Source organism: Stomoxys calcitrans, chromosome 1, assembly GCF_963082655.1.
Source record: "Stomoxys calcitrans chromosome 1, idStoCalc2.1, whole genome shotgun sequence".
Taxonomy (NCBI): domain Eukaryota; kingdom Metazoa; phylum Arthropoda; class Insecta; order Diptera; family Muscidae; genus Stomoxys; species Stomoxys calcitrans.
The window spans coordinates 87,792,645-87,813,674 of NC_081552.1; positions in this window are offsets into that span (position 1 = coordinate 87,792,645).

Sequence of the window (21,030 nt, forward strand, 5' to 3'; positions counted from 1 at the left end):
TCCAATTTGAATGCATTTTTGCACGTAGTATTTTGTTATGATATCCAACAACTGTGCCAAATATGGTTGCAATCGGTTCATAACCTGATATAGCTGTCATATACACCGATCTGGGGTCTTGACTTCTTGAGCTTCTAGAGGGCTCAATTTCTATCCGATTTGGCTGTAATTTCGCAAGACGTTTTTTATTGTTACTTTCAACAACTATGCCAAATAAAATACAAGTCGGTTCATAACCTGATATAGCTGCCATATAAACCGATCTGGGATCTTGACTTCTTGAGCCTCTAGAGGTCACAATTATTATCCGATTTGCCTGAAATTTTGCGCGACGTGTTTCGTTATTATATCCAACAACTATGCCAAGTATGGTTCAAATCGGTCCATAACCTGATATAGCTGCCATATAAACCGATCTGGGGTCTTGACTTCTTGAGCCTCTAGAGTGCGCAATTCTTATCCGATTGGAATGAAATTTTGCACGACGTGTTTTGTTACGATATCAACAACTGTGCCAAGTATGGTTCAAATCGGTCCATAACCTTATATAGCTGTCATATAAACCGATCTTGGGTCTTGATTTCTTGAGCCTCTAGAGGGCGCAATTCTTATCCAATTTGAATGCATTTTTGCACGTAGTATTTTGTTATGATATCCAACAACTGTGCCAAATATGGTTCATAACCTGATATAGCTGTCATATAAACCGATCTGGGGACTTGACTTCTTGAGCTTCTAGAGGGCTAATTACTATCCGATTTGGCTGCAATTTCGCAAGACGGTTTTTATTGTTACTTTCAACAACTATGTCAAATAAAATACAAGTCGATTCATAATCTGATATAGCTGCCATATAAACCGATCTGGGATCTTGACTTCTTGAGCCTCTAGAGGTCGCTATTATTATCCGATTTGCCTGAAATTTTGTACGACGGATTCTTTCATGACCATCAACATACGTGTTTATTATGGTCTGAATCGGTCCATAGCCCGATACAGCTCCCATATAAATCGATCTCTCTATTTAACTTTTTGAGCTCACAAAGAGCGCAATTCTTATTCGAATGGCTGACATTTTACACAGGTCTCCAACATATAATTTAATTGTGGTCCAAACCGGACCATATCTTGATATCGCTCTAATAGCAGAGCAAATCTTTTCTTATATCCTGTTTTGCCAAAGAAGAGATGCCGGGAAAAGAACTCGACCAATGCGATCCATGGTGGAGGGTATATAAGATTCGGCCCGGCCGAACTTAGCACGCTTTTACTTGTTAATATATGCTTTAGGGCATTCTTAGGAATTATAGATCTACAAAAATGGGTCAGCAGAAGGACACCTTAAGGAAGTGTACTGTTTTCTTTACTTTGGAATATAGCCGTTAACAATATATTATTGCCTCTGGAAGAAAAACGTGCAAAAGTGGTCCCGTATACTGTTGATGTGTCTATCTTAGAGATTTACCTCAAGGAAGCCCTACATATGACAACAAAGTGGGCTATCGAATGGTTTAGGAGTGAATGCCTTAAGACGGAAGTTGTTAGTTGTTCTTTTCAGAAGGAGATACAAGTTTCCTGTTTCCTTGAAAGAAGAGAACTTTTCATTTATTGGGCGAAATACCTGGACGTTTAGGGCAAGAAAGGCAAATCTTGTCGTATACACGTTTAAACCGCGTAGCATGCACTAACTATATACTGCAGTTATCACACCAATAATGGTATATGGTTTTGGGGTATAGTGGACCGCGGATCCAAAGGATGGCTTATTTTTGAATCACAACCGCATTGATGACCGCACCATCTGAGGCACTGAATTTAATGCTTCACTTAATGCCTCCGGGCATTGTGGCTAGACAAATTGCTGTTAACACCGCTGTGAGGCTAAGTAAGCTGTATCTTTTGGCATGTGGCGGTTACGGACACTGTGCTATCCTTAATACAATTTCCGATGTTTCAGACAATGTGGATTGTGCATTGTCTGATCCGTTTTTTGATAAAATGTACTTTACTACTATTCCTGATAGGACCGATTTGAACTAAAATATCCCTGGCAATAGAAATTACAAAGACTACTATACGGATGGTTCTAAACTTGACGACCAGACGGGCTTTGGGGTGTACGTTGAATAACTAATGGTGATTTCGATTGTGAAAAAAAGTGCAGCATTTTTTCGACATGTTGCACTGAGATCGAAATTTTGTGTTCGATTCTCCAAAAAAGTGTAACCCCACCACCGGGTAAATGTTCGTTTGTAATGGTATTGCCCACTGAAAGTGAAAAAATGCTGCATTTTCTACACCGTGGCTAGGCTAGGATGGAGAATGCCGCACTTTAAATCAGCTGCTGTCATCTCATGTGCATGCCACCGTTCAAGCAAATTTTGGTTGAAAAGAAGAAGAAGAAAACAATTTGTAGAATGTTTGGCAAAATATTAAAAAGAAATACATAAAAAAAGGAAAAAGTAATCGCGTTTTATTTAGCTAACGGCATATTAGATGCATTGCTACATTTTACAGCATTATTTGGTTGAAATTACAATATACGGGCATATTAACATGTTCGATTGAAAATGTAAAAAGTGTAAAACTATGAGAGGGATAAGGCAGCATTCCCAAAATGTTGTCTCGTATAAGTGCAACATTAGTGTAACATTTTTTTTTCAGAATCGAAATCACCATAAGCCTGATGATATCGCGAAGGTTTCTCGACCTCTGTTTGTGTATCAAGATATCCTTGCAATTAAAGAAGTGGTGCAAAGCATTAACAACGTATAGCATTAATATCTTCTCCAACCGCCAGTAAGCCACTAAATACCTGGCGAACATATTTTTGTATTTAAAAACCATCATTGACTTCTCAGATCTCTAAACGTGATGGCTGACATTTCAAAATTCGGCAGTTTTGGGTGCCGCGCGGTCACAAAGATATTCCAGGTTATTGTAGAGCAGGCGAGCCTGCAAGACTAGGAACTAACATACACTGGGAAAGTGGAGTCTGTGGGTATCCCTTCAACGATATGCAAGCTATGTCTTCAGGATCAGGGCCAAAAGACAACGAATGAAGCGGGTCGTAAATACTCCAAATTATGTGGCCCAATCTAGACTTGAGGGAGCCTACCGCTTAGCTGTCGCTGGCTAGAACAGACGTCTCAGTCATGGTGTCCGTAATGACAAGTAACTGCTTGTTGGGAAAATATGCTGGTAGATTGATGGGTACAAGTAACGACTTCTGCAGAAGCTGTGAGGACGTCAAGGAAGAGGAGATCTGCTGTGTGTGTGTATCCTACACTGACAGTAAAAAGGAGTTCCACTTTAGTTTCTCAGTTCTTCGAGAACATGTCTGAATTAGGGGATGTGAACATTTTGAAGTTGTTGGGCTTTTGAAACCGACATGGGTGATTCAACGGAAGGAACAAGAAGGCATCTTCCTTCTCCTGTTCCTGTGATATCAGAATGGACTAAATGAGTCTAATGGGAGACTGCCACTTAAACCTTAAGTATGGCATAGAAAGCCACCGCAGCGCAGACGTTAGCATGTCAGTCTATGACGCTGAATGTCTCAGTTCGAAATTTGTTATGAACATCAGAAACAAGTAAAAAGGCGTTAAGTTCGGCAGGGCCGAACTTTGGATACCCACCACCTCGGGTATATATATAAACCACCTTCCATCAAAATGCCGTGAAAATTGCATACCTTATATCCCATAGCAATGTATATCGAAATATGACCGATTTGGACCAAATACTAATAAGTACAAGTAATTGTTCAATTATGTATAACAAAATATTGGTCCTTTTAGTAGCTATATCTAAAAATAAACCGATCTGAACTATATACAATATGGATGTCGAAAAGCCTAACATAAGTCAATGTGTCCAATTTCAGTTAAATCGGATTATAAATGCGACTTTCTTGGGACCAAGACTTTAAATCGATATATCGGTCTATATGGCAGCTATATGCAAATCTTGATCGATCTAGACCAAATTGCAGAAATATCTATGTCCCAAATTTCGGCAACATCGGACAATAAATGCGCCTTTTATGGGCCCAAAATATTACATCGAGAGATCGGTCTATACGGCAGCTATATCAAAATCTGGACCGATCTGTGCCATAATGCAGAAGGATGTCAAGGGGTTTAACTTAACTCACTGTCCCAAATAGGCTTAAGACACTAAATCGGAGGATCGGTCTATAAGGCAGCTATATACAAATCTGGACCGACCTGAGCCAAAAAGACGAAGGATGTCGAAGGGCCTAATAGACTCACTGTCCCAAATTTCAGCAAAATCGGATAATAAATGTGGCTTTTATTAACTGAAGATCCTAAATCGACTGATCGGTCTATATGGGGGCTATATCAAGATATAGTCCGATATAGCCCATCTTCGAACTTATCCTGCTTATGGGCAAAAAAAAAAAAAGAATCTGTGCAAAGTTTCAGCTCAATATCTCTATTTTTTGAAGACTGTAGCGTGACTTCAACAGACAGATGGACGGACATGTCTAGATCATCTTACATTTTTTCGCTGGTCAAGAATATATAAACTTTATAGGGTCGGAAATGGATATTTCAATGAGTTGCAAACGGAATGACAAAATGAATACACACTCATCCTTCGATGGTGAGTATAAAAATTTTCAGCGGTGGTAATCTCTTCCTAATGCTGGCGACATTAGTCAAGAAATATGCCATTTGAAAACAAGTAAGAGCGTGCTAAGTTCGGCCGTGCCGAATCTTGAATACCCTCCACCATGGATCGCAATTGACGAGTTCTTTGCGCGGTATTTCTATATAGGCAAACTAAGGAAAAAAGAAAATAATTGCTAAGCTAATTGAATTGAGTATTGGAGACCATAGTAGAAGTCTGTGTGTAAAATTTCTGCGAAATCGAATAAGAATTGGGTCTTTTAGGGGCTCAAAAAGTAAAATAGGGAGAACGGTTTATAGGGGAGTTGTATCAGGTTGAAGACCGATTCAGACCATATTTGACACGGACATTGAAGGTCATGGGAGAAGCCGTTGTACAAAATTTCAGCGAAATCGGATAATAATTACGCCCTCTTGAGGCTCAAGAAGACAAGATCCCAGATCGGTTTATATGGCAGCTCTATCAGGTTATCGACTGATTTAAACCACAACTGCCACAGTTGATAGAAATTATGACAAAACATATCATGCAAAATTTCAGCCATAACGGATAAGAATTGCGTCCTCTTGAGGCTCTATAAATCAAGACCTAAGATCGGTTTATAAGGCAACTATATCAAAACATAGATCGATTTGGCCCATTTACAATCCCAAACGCATACACTAATAAAAAGTATTTATGCAAAATTTCAAGCGGCTAGCTTAACTCCTTCGAAAGTTAGCGTGCTTCGACAGACAGACGGACGGACGGACTAGATCGACTTAAAATTACATGACGATCAAGAATATATGTACTTTATGGGGTCTCAAACGCATATTTCGAGGTGTTACAAACAGAATGACAAAATCAGTATACCCCCATCCTATGGTGGAGGGTATAAAAAACAATTTGTGTTTGTTTGTTTGTGTGTTCCTTATGGACTTAGAAACGGCTGAACCGATTTTCTTGAAATGTTCACAGATGGTGCATAATGATCCCGTGGTGAAAATTGGGTACAACATTTTCTGATATCTGAAGGAGGGGGCGGACTCTTCCCCTTACCGTAATTTTCAGAAACGCCAGATCTCAGAGAAAGGTGGAGCGATTTAAGCAAAATTTTGTATGCTCGCATATACTACCTTAAAAATAACAAGTAAAAAGGCGTTAAGTTCGGTCGGGCCGAACTTTGGATACCCACCACCTTGGATATATATGTGAACCACCTTTCCTCAAAATCCTTGGCCTTTTATGGGGCCAAGACTTTAAATCGAGAGATCGGTTTATATGGCAGCTATATGCAAATCTTGATCGATCTAGACCAACTTGCAGAAATATGTGGAGGGGGTTAACTTAACTCTTTTTCCCAAATTTCGGCAACATCGGACAATAAATGCGCTTTTTATGGCCCCAAAACCTAAAACCGGAAGATCGGTCTATATGGCAGCTATATCCAAATCTGAACAGGACGTTGAAGGGCCTAAGACAACTCTTTGTCCCAAATTTCAGCAAAATAGGGTAATAAATGTAGCTTTTATGGGCCTATGACCATAAATCGGAGGATCGGTCTATATGGCAGCTATATCCAAATCTAAACCGATCTGGGCCAAATTGACGGAGGATGTCGAAGGGCCTAACACAACTCACTGTCCCAAATTTCAGCAAAATCGGATAAAAAATGTGGCTTTTATGGGCCTAAGACCCTAAATCGGAGGATCGGTCAATATGGCAGCTACATCAAAATCTAAACCGATCTGAGCCATATTGACGGAAAATGTCGAAGGGCCTAAGACAACTCACTGTCCCGAATTTCAGCAAAATCAGATAATAAATGTGGCTTTTATGGGCCTAAGACCCTAAATTGGAGGATCGGTCTATATGGCAGCTATATCCAAATCTGAACCGAACTAAGCCCAATTAATGGAGGATGTTGAAGGGCCTAAGACAACTCACTGTCCCAAATTTCAGCAAAATCGGATAATAAATGTGGCCTTTATTGGCCTAAGACCCTAAATCGGAGGATCGGTCTATATGGGGGCTATATCAAGATATAATCCGATATAGCCCATCTTCGAACTTAACCTGCTTATGGATAAAAAAAAAACCTGTGCAAAATTTCAGCTCAATATCTCTATTTTTGAAGACTGTAGCATGATTTCAACAGATAGACGGACAGACGGACGGACATGTCTAGATCGTCTTAGATTTTTACGCTGATCAAGAATATATATACTTTATAGGGTCGGAAATGGATATTTCGATGTGTTGCAAACGGAATGACAAAATGAATATACCCCCATCCGTCGGTGGTGGGTATAAAAAGAAAGGCACCTGCATTGATCATATTTTTGTACGCAAAAACAAAAAATTAACAACCGCTCTCCCTATTGTAATTCAAACTAACATTTCTGACCACTACTCTTTGTTTGGCTGTGTAGGAGATGCAAACTATCAAAACAAACAAGTAAAAGCGTGCTAAGTTCGGCCGGGCCGAATCTTACATACCCTCCACCATGGATCGCATTTGCCGAGTTCTTCTCCCGGCATCTCTTCTTAGGCAAAAAAGGATATAAGAAAAGATTTGCTCTGCTATTATTATATTATTACATGTTGGAGACCTGTGTAAAATGTCAGCCAATTCGAATAAGAATTGCGCCCTTTGGGGGCTCAAGAAGTAAAATAGAGAGATCGATTTATATGGGAGCTGTATCAGGCTATAGACCGATTCAGACCATAGGAATTGCGCCCTCTAGAAGCTCAAGAAGTCAAGTCCCAAGATCTGTTTATATATGACAGCTATATCAGGTTATGAAACGATTTGGCACGGTTGTTGAATATCATAACAAAATACTTCGTGCAAAAATTCTTTCAAATCGGATAAGAATTGCGCCCTCTAGAGGCTCAAGAATTCAAGACCTCAGATCTGTTTATATGACAGCTATATCAAGTTATCGACCGATTTGAACTATACATGGGACAGTTGTTGGATATCATAACAAAACACGTCGTGCAAAATTTCATTCCAATCGGGTAAGAATTGCGCACCCTAGAGGGTCAAGAAGTCAAGACCTAAGATCGGTTTATATGACAGCTATATCAAAACATCCACCGATATGGCCCATTTGTAATACCAACCGACCTACACTAATAAGAAGTATTTGTGCAAAGTTTCAAGCGGCTAGCTTTACTCCTTCGAAAGTTTGCATGCTTTCGACAGACAGGCGGACAGACGGACGGACGGACAGACGGACGGACATGGCTAGATCGACATAAAATGTCGCGACGATCAAGAATATATATACTTTATGGGGTCTCAAACGAATATTTCGAGTAGTTACAAACAGAATGACGAAATTAGTATAACCCCCATCCTATGGTGGAGGGTATAAAAAGGACCATGATTTGCGGATCTACACCTGGAATATCCGCACTCTTTATAGAGAAGGTGCAGTGTACGTGCTGGCGGATGTATTCCCGCCTTACTGGAAGTAGGTACGACCAAGAGTGTCGAGATGCTACTGAAGCCAAGAATGGGGCATATAGACCAACCCTGCAATAAGTACCAACGCGCCAGATGATGGAGAGGTATCGGGAGAAAAGGAGAGAGGAGATACGTCTATTAGGCAGGAAGATGGAAATGGAAAGACGTGAGTGTGTGTGAATTGACATGTACAGGAGTCAGCATGAAGTCCGGAAATTCTACCAAACAATTAGAAATTAACCAGATGGCTTTGGTGCAGGCACATCCTCCTGCAGAGGCAAAGAAGGAAATATGGTAAGTGGCATTTTACCCAATATGGTAAGTCCGATGTCGGCGGCGAAGAGGATACCGAAGAACCAATCAATGATGATGGTATAGAATATTTACCTCCTAGTCAGAATAAGGTCCAAGTATCAGTGACACGACTTAAAAACAACAAGGCAGCCGGAGCCGACGGGTTACTTGCTGAACCGGAGCTGACACGCTGATAAGGCGTATGCATCAGCTTATCTGCGCAATATGGCTAGAAGAACGCATACCCGATGATTGGAACCTCAACTACAGAGGAATAAGTCTTCTCCCCATCGCATACAAGATACTCTCAAGCATATTGTGTGAAAGATTAAAACCAAAAATCAATGAGATAATTGGGCCCTATCAATGCGGCTTTGGACCTGGTAAATCCACCCCAGACCAGATATCCACACTGCGCCAAATCTGAGTTTGGTATCCCTGCAAAAAAATTAAGAATAGGAAAGAATCTCTCCGAACCATTTAATACCAAACGAGGCTTCAGACAAGGAGACAGCATATCGTGTGATCTCTTTAATATCCTGCTGGAGAAGATTATTTGAGATGCAGATGCGAATAGATATGGCACACTAGTCACAGGAGAGCGTATACTACTCGCTTATGCCGACGACATCGACATCGTAGGTCGGTCATCGGAAGTAGTAACTGCAGCCTTTGAAAGAATCAAAAGAGAGTTAGTGAAAATGGGTCTGGCAGTAAATTGAGATAAAACGAAACGAATGGTTTCAACTCCCAAAAAGCCTTGTACGAATTCGGGTAATAAATGGATCTTTAATGGCCTCAGTTCCCTATATAGAGAGATCGGGTGGTCGTTCTATAGGGCAGCTATATCCAAATCGATCAGAACCACACTTCACAGAAATGGGTCTACCAGAACTCAATGTGCCAAATTTCATCGAAATCGGATGACATATTAGCAATTTATTGCATCAAGACTTTAAGTCTGGAGATCGGTCTATATATAACTAAAATCCGATTTTATGAGATCAGAAGATCAGGTTTATATACAAAGAATACGAAATCATCAAAAATTAGTTGGAAAAGTTTTTATACCCTAGATATCTGCAATATTATTAATACCCAGTTTTTGGGTTTAAATGGGTAAATACCCGAGTATTTACCCAATTAATCGGGTAAATACCTTTTGGCCAACTCTAGATATAGCTCCCATATAAACCGTTCTCCCTATTTGACTTCTAAAGCCCTTACAAGCCGCAGTTTTTGTCCGATTTGTCGGAAATTGAGCATGTAGTGTTTTATTAAGACTTTCAACAAACGTGCTAAGTATGGTCCAAATCGGTCTATAACCTAATATAGCTCTCATGTGAACCGGTCTCTCGATCATGTTTATTCGGTTCCTAGAAGTTTTAATTTTTGCTGGTTTGACAGGAGTTTAGAATGTAAAACTAAATTATGCCTTTCAACTAAATTTATTTTGCATACGGTTTTAGCAGAATCAATGGTGGTATGTTCCTAAGATTCAGCCCGGCCGAACTTAGCACACATTTACTTGTTAGATTCCAGGTCTGCTGTAAGTATGTTATTGATAAACTTTCTTACTGTAGTGTTGATGCTTAGAAATTCCAGTTCCTTCATGATTGGAGTCGGTTTTACGTTATTTAAAGCACCTTTAATGTTAAAAAATGCTACCATTGCATATTCCTTGACACTGAGAGAACCCTCCATGTAGCCGACTAGGTTGTGAAGGGCTATTTCACTGGACTTGCACTTACTACAATATACGCATGCTGTTGCCATGACAGGCGATATCCAGGGATCTTTGCCTTAAGATATGTTTCTAACGACCTCTCAACAGTCTTCAACATGAAGACGCGAAATATATATTTCGCGAAGGGGAAAATCTTTCGCCTTCGCATGGTGCGATTTTCCTGCTTTTGGAATGAAAATGGCCTTTGTCTTGCTCCATTCTATAGGTATATACATACAACAAGCTGATATAAGCAGAGTATATCTCCCTAAGCCAAGGAGCCAGTCTGTCGGACACAGCTTGTAATTCGATCGGTGATACATCATTAGAGACTGGCAATATTAAGGAGTTAAAACTTTAAGTTGTCTATATAATAACTACTAGCTGACCCGGGCCCGCTCCGCTGCGCCTTCTTTTACTTTATATGAAACAAAAGTTTCCTTGGAATATTTATTTTCGACATTTAAAGATCTTTGACATACCATGCTACGAAACTAGTATATCGCTTGAATAACAGTTTAACAATATAAGTGCCTTTATCTGAATCTCATATGATCTTTATTGGTCTACGAATTTAGGTTTAGGTGTAAGGTGTACTCCATTCTTAAAATACTTTATTTCAGCCCGATATTCCCATGATATCTGATTTAGGGGTGTTTTCGGGGGTGAGGTGGTCCCCCAGATACTTGGCCCTGAAAAATATCAGCATCGTGCTCTTCTCTCAAATACCATTTATTTAAACTCCATATTGCCATTAACTTAGGAGGAGTTTACAGGATGAGGCGTCCCCAAACACATGGCTCCAAAATAGGTTATCAAATTCGTTTTCTAATCTCAAATACCTTTTATTTGAGCCACATATTGGCATGGTTGAAAATTTGTTCTTATTTGGGGGTGTTTTGGGTAAGGGGTGATGCCCTAAATGCATGGTCCTACATTTGGATATTAAATTCGTATTCTACTCCCAAATACCTTTATTTGAGCCCCATTGAGTCACTAAAAATTTCTGTTTGTGGAGTATCTTGGATATCAATTCTTGCGAAAATGGGTATCAATTCTTGTCCAATACCTTTCATTTAAGCTCCACATTGACATGGTGGGTAAATATGCCCGATTTAGGGGTGTTTTGGGGATTGGGGTGGTCCCCCAAACACTAAGCCCTTGAAATATATCAGCAACGTGCTCTATTCTCATACATCTAAATATTATTTATTTGAACCCCATATTGCCATTGCCCTCAAAATTGGATATCAAATTCGTTTTCTAATATCATTCAAACACCTTATTGCAAAAGTCAGCAAATATATCCGGTTTGGGGTATTGGCTCTAAAAACTATGAATATTTAGTTCCACTCTCTTTAGGACCCAAATTGTCATGGTGAGCAAATACGTCCTAATTGGGGGTTGTTTTGGTGGTGGGACGTCCCCTAGAGAGTTGGCCCTTAATGTTGATATCAGATACGTGGTATACTCCCACATACCTTTAATTTGAGCCCCATATTTCTTTAGTCGGTAAACATGACCAGCTTGGGAGGTGTTTTGGGGGATGGGAGGCCACTCAGTGAGTTGGCCTTGAAAATATATATCGGATTCGTGTTCCACTTTAAAAACCCTCTTATTGGAGCCTCATATTGCAATAGTCAGAAAATACTTATTATTTGGGTGGTGTTGTGGGGGTGTCGTGGCCCCGTAGACACTTTTCCCGAATATTAATATCAAATTCATGCTTTACTCGCAAAGACCTTTCATTTGAGCCCCATATTGCTATGGTAGTAAATTTGTTCCCTTTGGGGGATGTTTCTGGCGAGAGGCGGCCCACCAAACACTTGGTCCCATATAAGATTCGTATTCTACATTTAAATACCTTTTATTGAAGCCCCATATCCCTATGGTCAGTAAATAAGTCCTCCAGAAACGTGGTCCTACATTTGGATATCAGATTCGTATTCTACTCGCAAATACCTTTCATTTGAGTCCCATATTGCCATGGTCGGTAAATATGTCCGCTTTAGGGGTGTTTTGGGGCTAGGGGTGGTCCCCCTAGAACTTGGTCCGATAATTGGATATCAGATACGTTTTCTTATCCTAAATACCTTTCACTTGAGTCCCATATTGCCGTGATTGGCCTAAATATATGTTTGGTAGGTTTTAGGAGGGGCAGCCCCCTTATGTACCCCATCCAAAATTTGGATACCAAATTTTTATTTTTAGGGTACAATATGAGAGCACACAAAATTTTGCTTAAATCGCACCACCCATCTTCGAGATCTGGCGTTTCTGAAAAGAGGGGTAAAGGGGAGGGTCCGATATCAAAAAATGTAGTACCCAATTTTCACCACGGGGTCAATATGCACCATTTGTGAAAATTTTTAGAAAATCGGTTCAGCCGTTTCTGAGTATAAGGAACACACAAACATACAAACAAACAAACCTACAAACAAACATTTTTATATATAAGATTTTTATACCCTCTACCATAAGAGGGGGGTATACTAATTTCGTCATTCTGTTTGTAACTACCCGAAATATTCGTCTGAGACCCCCTAAAGTATATATATTCTTGATCGTCGCGACATTTTATGTCGATCTAGCCATGTCCGTCCGTTCGTCCGTTCGTCTGTCTGTCGAGAGGACGCTAACTTCCGAAGGAGTTAAGCTAGCCGCTTGAAATTTTGCACAAATACTTCTTATTAGTGTAGGTCGGTTGGTATTGTAAATGGGCCATATCGGTCCATGTTTTGATATAGCTGCCATATAAACCCGTCTTGGGTCTTGACTTCTTGAGCCTCTAGAGTGCGCAATTCTTATCCGATTGGGATGAAATTTTGCACGACGTGTTTTGTTATAATATCCATGTATGGTTCAAATCGGTCCATAACCTAATATAGCTGTCATATAAACCGATCTTGAGTCTTGACTTCTTGAGCCTCTAGAGTGCGCAATTCTTATCCGATTTGAATGCATTTTTGTACGAAGTGTTTTGTTATGATATCCAACAACTGTGCCAAGTGTGGTTCAAATCGGTCGATAACCTGATATAGCTGTCATATAAACAGATCTGGGGACTTGACTTATTGAGCTTCTAGAGGGCGCAATTCCTATCCGATTTGGCTGAAATTTAGCTTGACGTATTTTATTTTTACTTTCAACAACTGTGTCAAATAAGGTTCATAACCTGATATAGCTGCGATATAAACCGATCTGGGATCTTGACTTCTTGAGCCTCAAGAGGTCGCAATAATTATCCGATATGCCTGAACTTTTGTACTACGGATCCTCTCATGACCACCAACATACGTGTTAATTATGATCTGAATCGGTCAGCCCGATACAGCTCCGATATAAATCGATATCTCCATTTTACTTCTTGAGCCCCCAAAGGGCACAATTCTTATTCGAATTGGCTGACATTTTACACAGGTCTCCAACATATAATTTAATTGTGGTGCTAACCGCACCATATCTTGATATCGCTCTAATAGCAGAGCAAATCTTTTCTTATATCCTTTTTTGCCTAAGAAGAGATTCCGGGAAAAGAACTTGACAAATGCGATCCATGGTGGAGGCTATATAAGATTCGGCCCGGCCGAACTTAGCACGCTTTTACTTGTTATATATAAGATATCTTAATACAGTCCGGTGTGGACCATATTTGGGTCGGATGTTGGAAATACAGCTCTCTGTTTCAAATTTCAGCGAAATCGGATAATAAATTCGCTTTTTACGGGTTTTAGACACTATGTCGTCAGATCAGTCTATTTGACGGCTTAATCGAAATACGGTCCGATATGGACCCCTTCCGGTTCAAAAAACGAAAGATCAGTCCAACTCACTGTTTAAAATTTCTGCGAACTCGGGTAATAAATGAGGCTTTTATAGGCCTTAACCCCTAAGTCGGCAGATCGGTCCATATAACAGCTATATCAAAATATGCTTAATATGCGAAATGCTTAATTTAAATCTCTGTGCCCAATTTCAGCAAAATAAGTTAATTAATGCTACAGTTCAGGGCTTAAGATCCGAAATCGGCAGATCGGTCTATATCGCAGCTATACTTATATATGGTCCGATCTGGACTATATTCGGGCCGGATGAAAGGAAGCTGTTGCAAGTTTCTGCGAAATCGGGTAATAAATGCTTTTTTTATCGGCTTAAGACCCCAAATTGGCAGATCGGTCTAAATAGCAACTATATCTAAATATGGTTCGATCTACACAATATAGGGCTAAGATTACGTTAGGCCAAAGGCAACTCACAATTCCAAATTTCAGCGAAATCGGATGAAAGATACTCATTTTATGGGCTTAAGACTTTACATCGACAAATCGGTCTATATGACAGCTATATCCAGATATAATCTGATTTGATTTAACCTGCACAATAACAAATACGGATCTGTGCAAAATTTCAGCTCGATATAAAATTTTTTTTTAGCGTGATGAACTGACGGACGGCCAGACGGACAGACACACGAACATCGTTAAATCACTTTTAAATTTTACGACGGTAAGAAATATATATATATATATATACTCTGAAGGGTCGGAAATGGATATGTTGATGTGTTGGAAACGGAATGAATATACCCCCATCCTATGGTGCTGGGTATTAAAACATATGTAACGAAAACATTTACTGAGGCACACATCTGTATTTATGTACTGGTCAATATCTCAGTCATGATACTACACTGCTGCAATGATTGCAACATCTACTAGGACATATATCTTCGATTGCCTTCTTGTCAATTCCTTTTGTTAAACTTCCCTAAATATGCAGATTCTAACATTATTCCATGTAACTATTTATGTTTGTGTGCAATGCATTGACTACAACATCAAATGTTGTCCCTTGCTTACTATCCACTGCTGATAGTAAGCGCAACAACAACAGCATCAAATCACTTGCGAAATCCAACAAAAACGTTCTGTCTTCTGCTTTCAATACACCGCTGGGGGATATTGTTGTTTGCTATTTAAAAATCGTTTTTATACCCTCCATCATAGGGAATAGTAATTTCGTCATTCCGTTTGTAACACATCCAAATATTGACATAAACCCAACAAAGTATATATACTCATTATCGTCTTGATATTCTAAATCCATTTAGCCATGTCAGTCCGTCTGTTCTTCTATAGAAAACACGCTAAATTTCTATGGAATAAAGCTAGGCGCTTGAAATTTTGCACAAATATTTCCAATCTTTAATCTTGACTTTTTGTGCCTCTAGAGGGCGCAATTCTTATCCGATTTTGGCTAAAATTCTTTACAACGACCTCTTCTATGACCTTAAACATACATGATAGATATGGTCTGAATCGGCCAATAACCTGTTAAAACTCCCACTCAAGCCGATCTCCCGATATTGTTTTTTGCCTCCTTAAAGGGCGAAGTTCTTATGAGATTTGTTTGAAACTTTGCGCAATGAGTTTTATTATGATCTTCAACATCCAAACTAAGTACCGAATCGGTCCATAACGGTTGGGTTAGGTTAGGTTAAAAAGAGGGTGCGGATATTAATCCGCCCATGCCACTTTGGACGTACACCTATGCCAGTAATCGGTATGTTGTGCGCTCTAAATACTAAAAATTAACTTCAATATGGAAAATCCATGTTGGAAATTCAGTGCCACTTACAAAAACCTTAATTGTTTTCCATACCACGACTCTACGTTGGTTCATGTTTGGTATTGTGTCCCCACCTATGTATTGGTGTCTGTTATCCGCGAAAGCCGGGCAATGACATAGGAAATGCTCCAAAGTCTCATCATCTTACAATTAATTCATTATTGATTAACAATTTTGTTTGTTGAATAACAGTTTGAATTTGTGATAAGCCCAAAAATCCAATTAATGTGCTTATTAACTGCATAAACCAATTATTTGAAAGCTGCCTTTTCTTTAAAGCAAATTTAATAAATAATTGATATTTTTCATAAGAATAAAAAACTTTTTACTTAATTGGATTAAATTGCGTATAAAATATGAAATATCTTCTTTCTATTATATAACAAGTAAAAGCGTGCTAAGTTCGGCCGGGCCGAATCTTATATACCCTCCACCATGGATCGCATTTGTCGAGTTCTTTTCCCGGCATCTCTTCTTAGGCAAAAAAGGATATAAGAAAAGAGTTGCTCTACTATTAAAACGATATCAAGATATGGTCCGGTTCGGACCACAATTAAATTATATGTTGGAGACCTGTGTAAAATTTCAGCCAATTCGTATAAGAATTGCGCCCATTGGGGCTCACGAAGTAAAATAGAGAGAACGATTTATATGGGATCTGTATCGGGCTATAGACCGATTCAGACCATGATAAACACGTTTGTTGATGGTCATGAGAGGACCCGTCGTACAAAATTTCATTCAAATCGGATAAGAATTGTGCCCTCTAGAGGCTCAAGAGGTCAAGACCCAAGATCGGTTTATATGGCAGCTATATCAGGTTATGAACCGATTTAAACTATACTTGGCACAGTTGTTGGGTATCATAACAAAACACGTCGTGCGAAATTCCATTCCATTCGGATTAGAATTGCGCCCTCTAGAGGCTCAAGAAGTCAAGACCCAAGATCGGTTTATATGGCAGCTATATCAGGTTATGGACCGATTTGAACCATACTTGGCACAGTTGTTGGATATAATAACAAAACACGTCGTGCAAAATTTCATTTCAATCGGATAATAATTGCGCACTCTAGAGGCTCAAGAAGTCAAGACCCAAGATCGGTTTATATGGCAGCTATATCAGGTTATGGACCGATTTGAACCATACTTGGCACAGTTGTTGGATATAATAACAAAACACGTCGTGCAAAATTTCATTCTGATCGGATAAGAATTGCGCACGCTAGAGGCTCAAGAAGTCAAGACCCAAGATCGGTTTATATGGCAGCTATATCAGGTTATGGGCCGATTTGAACTATACTTGGCGCAGTTGTTGGATATCATAACAAAACACGTCGTGCAAAATTTCATTCCAATCGGATAAGAATTGCACACTCTAGAGGCTCAAGAAGTCAAGACCCAAGATCGGTTTATATGGCAGCTATATCAAAACATGGACCGATATGGCCCATTTACAATACCAACCGACCTACACTAATAAGAAGTATTTGTGCAAAATTTCAAGCGGCTAGCTTTACTCCTTCGGAAGTTAGCGTGCTTTCGACAGACAGACAGACGGACGGACGGACGGACGGACAGACGGACGGACATGGCTAGATCGACATAAAATGTCACGACGATCAAGAATATATATACTTTATGGGGTCTCATACGAATATTTCGAGTAGTTACAAACAGAATGACGAAATTAGTATACCCCCCATCTTATGGTGGAGGGTATAAAAATGAAATTGTTGTGCTTTGCTTGTTTGATCCCCTGGTAAAAATAGGGTATTTAATTTTTTAATATCCGAAAGGGGGGCGGACCCACCCCCTACCCCTATTTTCAAAAACGCCATATCTCGGAGATGGGTGCACCGATTTAAACGACATTTTATATGCCACCTTATGGTACTCAAAAACACGGATTTGGTAAAAAATTTTGGGGTCAAATAACCATCCCAAAACCCACCCGAGCGGACATTTTTGCCGATTGGGACAACATGGTTATCAAATGAAGAAGTATTTAAGAGTAGAGTTCGAATTTGGCATAAAAATGTCTCCCTAATTGTCCGGGAGTACCCCACTCCCAAAAACACCACCCAACAGGACACTTTTACCGCATTGGACAATATGGGTATCAAATGATAGGTATTTGAGAGCAGAGTGCGAACTTGGCATACAAATGGCACCCTAAGTGTCACCCCCAAAAACACCACGCAGTTGGACTCTTTTACCGCTTTGGGCAATATGGGTATCAAATGAATGGTATTTAAAAGTTAAATACAAATCTGACATAAAAAAACCACCTAGCAGGACATATTTACCGATTGGGACAATATGGATATCAAATGAAACGTATTAAAAAGTAGAGTACAATACTGATAAAAAAATATATTCCTCCCAAAACCCCTCAACAGGACATTTTGACCGATTGTGACAATATGGGTATAAAATAAAAGATATTTGGAATTTTATAAGAATTTGGAATTTGTTATAAGAATTTGGTCAAAGGTGTCTACGGAGCCTTCATAACCCCAAAAACTACAAAAATGGATATAGATTGACTACGAATATGGTATATACATTTGGTACAGAGTCTGGGACCGGTCCACCCACTAAATACCCTTCAATTGGAGCTGTAGTTCGAGCGAGATAATATGTGAATTAAAAGAAAATTCTATGTCAGTGGAGTTCGAATCTAATGTTGATATAAGGATTCAAGAATCTGCCGTACAGCAGAACATGTAGATAGCGATAATAAAGGACTCCAATAAATAGTTTTTTGGATCTCAACGTCGAGGGACCGCCCCTCTCCTCCCAATAAAAAGAATGCCAAACTGTAATGTAAAATGACCGAGATATATTGTACTCAAATGAAAGGACGTGTCAGAGGGCATTACCCCTCCCCCAATCCTACCCAAAAAACAAGGATTTAAAACTAATATATGAAGGCCGATTAGGATAGAATAGGGCAGAGATAAAAGATTTTTGGGATGGACACTGGAGGACCTGCGGATCATTAAAAATTTAGTATCACAAGTGGTAGCTTCGTTATATGTTTTTCAATATAGAAAACCATTACAAAAACAAGTAAAAAGGCGTTAAGTTCGGCCGGGCCGAACTTTGGATACCCACCACCTCGGGTATATATGTTAACCATCTTTCATCAAAATTCGGAGAAAATTTCATACCTTATGTCCCATATCAGTTATATCAAAATAAGTTCCGATTTGGACCATATACTAATAAGTACACTTGCTATATCTAAAAATAAACCGATTTGAACTATATACGACGCGGATTTTAAATGCGCCTTTAATTGGGCCAAGACTTTAAATCGAGATATCGGTCTACATGGCAGCTATATCCAAATCTGCACCGATTTGGGCCAAGTTGCATAAAAATGTCGAAGAGCCTAACACATAGCACTGTCCCAAATTTCGGCGAAATCGGACAATAAATGCCTCTTTTATGGTCCCAAAACCTTAAATCGAAAGATCGGTCTATGTGGCAGCTATATTCAAATCTGGACCGATCTGTGCGATATTGCAGACGTATGTCAAGGAGCTTAACTTAACTCGCTGTGTCAAATTTCGGCGACATCGGGCAATAAATCGGTCTATATGGCAGCTATATCCAAATCTGAACCGATCTGGACCAAATTGAAGAAAGATGTCGAAGGGCCTAACACAACTCACTGTCCAGAATTTCATCAAAATCGGATAATAAATGTGGCTTTTGTGGGCCAAAGACCCTAAAACGGGGGATCGGTCTATATGGCAGCTATATCCAAATCTGAACCGATCTGAGTCAAATTAACGAAGGAAGTCGAAAGGCCTTACACAACTCACTGTCCCAAATTTCAGCAAAATCGGATAGTAAATGTGGCTTTTATGGGCCTAAGACCCTAAATGGGAGGATCGGTCTATATGGCAGCTATATCCAAATCTGAACCGATCTGAGCCAAATTGACGAAGGATGTCGAAGTGCCTAACGCAACTCACTGTCCCAAATTTCAGCGAAATCGGATAGTAAATGTGGCTTTTATGGGCCTTAGACCCTAAATCGGAGGATCGGTCTATATGGCAGCTATATCCAAATCTGGACCGATCTGAACCAAATTGACGAAGGATGTCGAAAAGCTTAACACAACTCAGTGTCCCAAATTTCAGCGAAATCGGATAGTAAATGTGGCTTTTATGGGCCTAGACCCTAAATCGGAGGATCGGTCTATATGGCAGCTATATCCAAATCTGAACCGATCTGAGCCAAATTGACGAAGGAAGTCAAAGGGCCTAACACAACTCACTGTCCCAAATTTCAGCAAAATTGGACAATAAATGTGGCTTTTATGGGCCTAAGACCCTAAATCGGAAGATCGGTCTATATGACAGCTATATCCAAATCTGAACCGATCTGGGCAAAACTGATGAAGAATGGCGAAGGGCCTAAGACAACTCACTGTCCCGAATTTCAGCAAAATCGGATAATAAATGTGGCTTTTATTGGCCTAAGACCCTAAATCGGCGGATCGGTCTATATGGGGGCTATATCAAGATATAGTCCGATATAGCCCATCTTCGAACTTAACCTGCTTATGGACAAAAAAAGAATCTGTGCAAAGTTTCAGCTCAATATCTCAATTTTTGAAGACTGTAGCGTGATTTCAACGGACAGACGGACAGACGGACGGACATGTCTAGATCGTTTTAGATTTTTACGCTGATCAAGAATATATATACTTTATAGGGTCGGAAATGGATATTTCGATGTGTTGCAAACGGAATGACAAAATGAATATACCCCCATCCTTCGGTGGTGGGTATAAAAATAATATATAATAAATAATTACGAGACTCGTAGTCCTGAATATCAGCACGTTGCTGATATTGCTTCTGGGCCCCCTTAAGTCCTCCTTTCAAACCGGCTGTGTGTGCCTACTATGGCAATATATACTAAGTATTTTATAGAAGAAAACATATATATAAATATTAAGGCCAAGGGCGTCGGCGTCGTTTCACCCCTTAAACTCCACCCAAACCAGTGGCTATTGGTGGTCAATTGAAAGAAATTTAAGAGTAGAGCACGATGCTAAATTTTTTTCAGGGATGGGTGCGTGGACATACAATATTTGTGGATTATGGCAAAAAAGGACTCAAATATGTATCTGTTTCATGGCCACGTGTTTCAGGGACGCCTCACCTCATAAACTACCCCTTAACCACACTGACTATAGCAATATTTAACTGCAATGTGGATTTTGGGAGTAAAGTATGAATCTGAC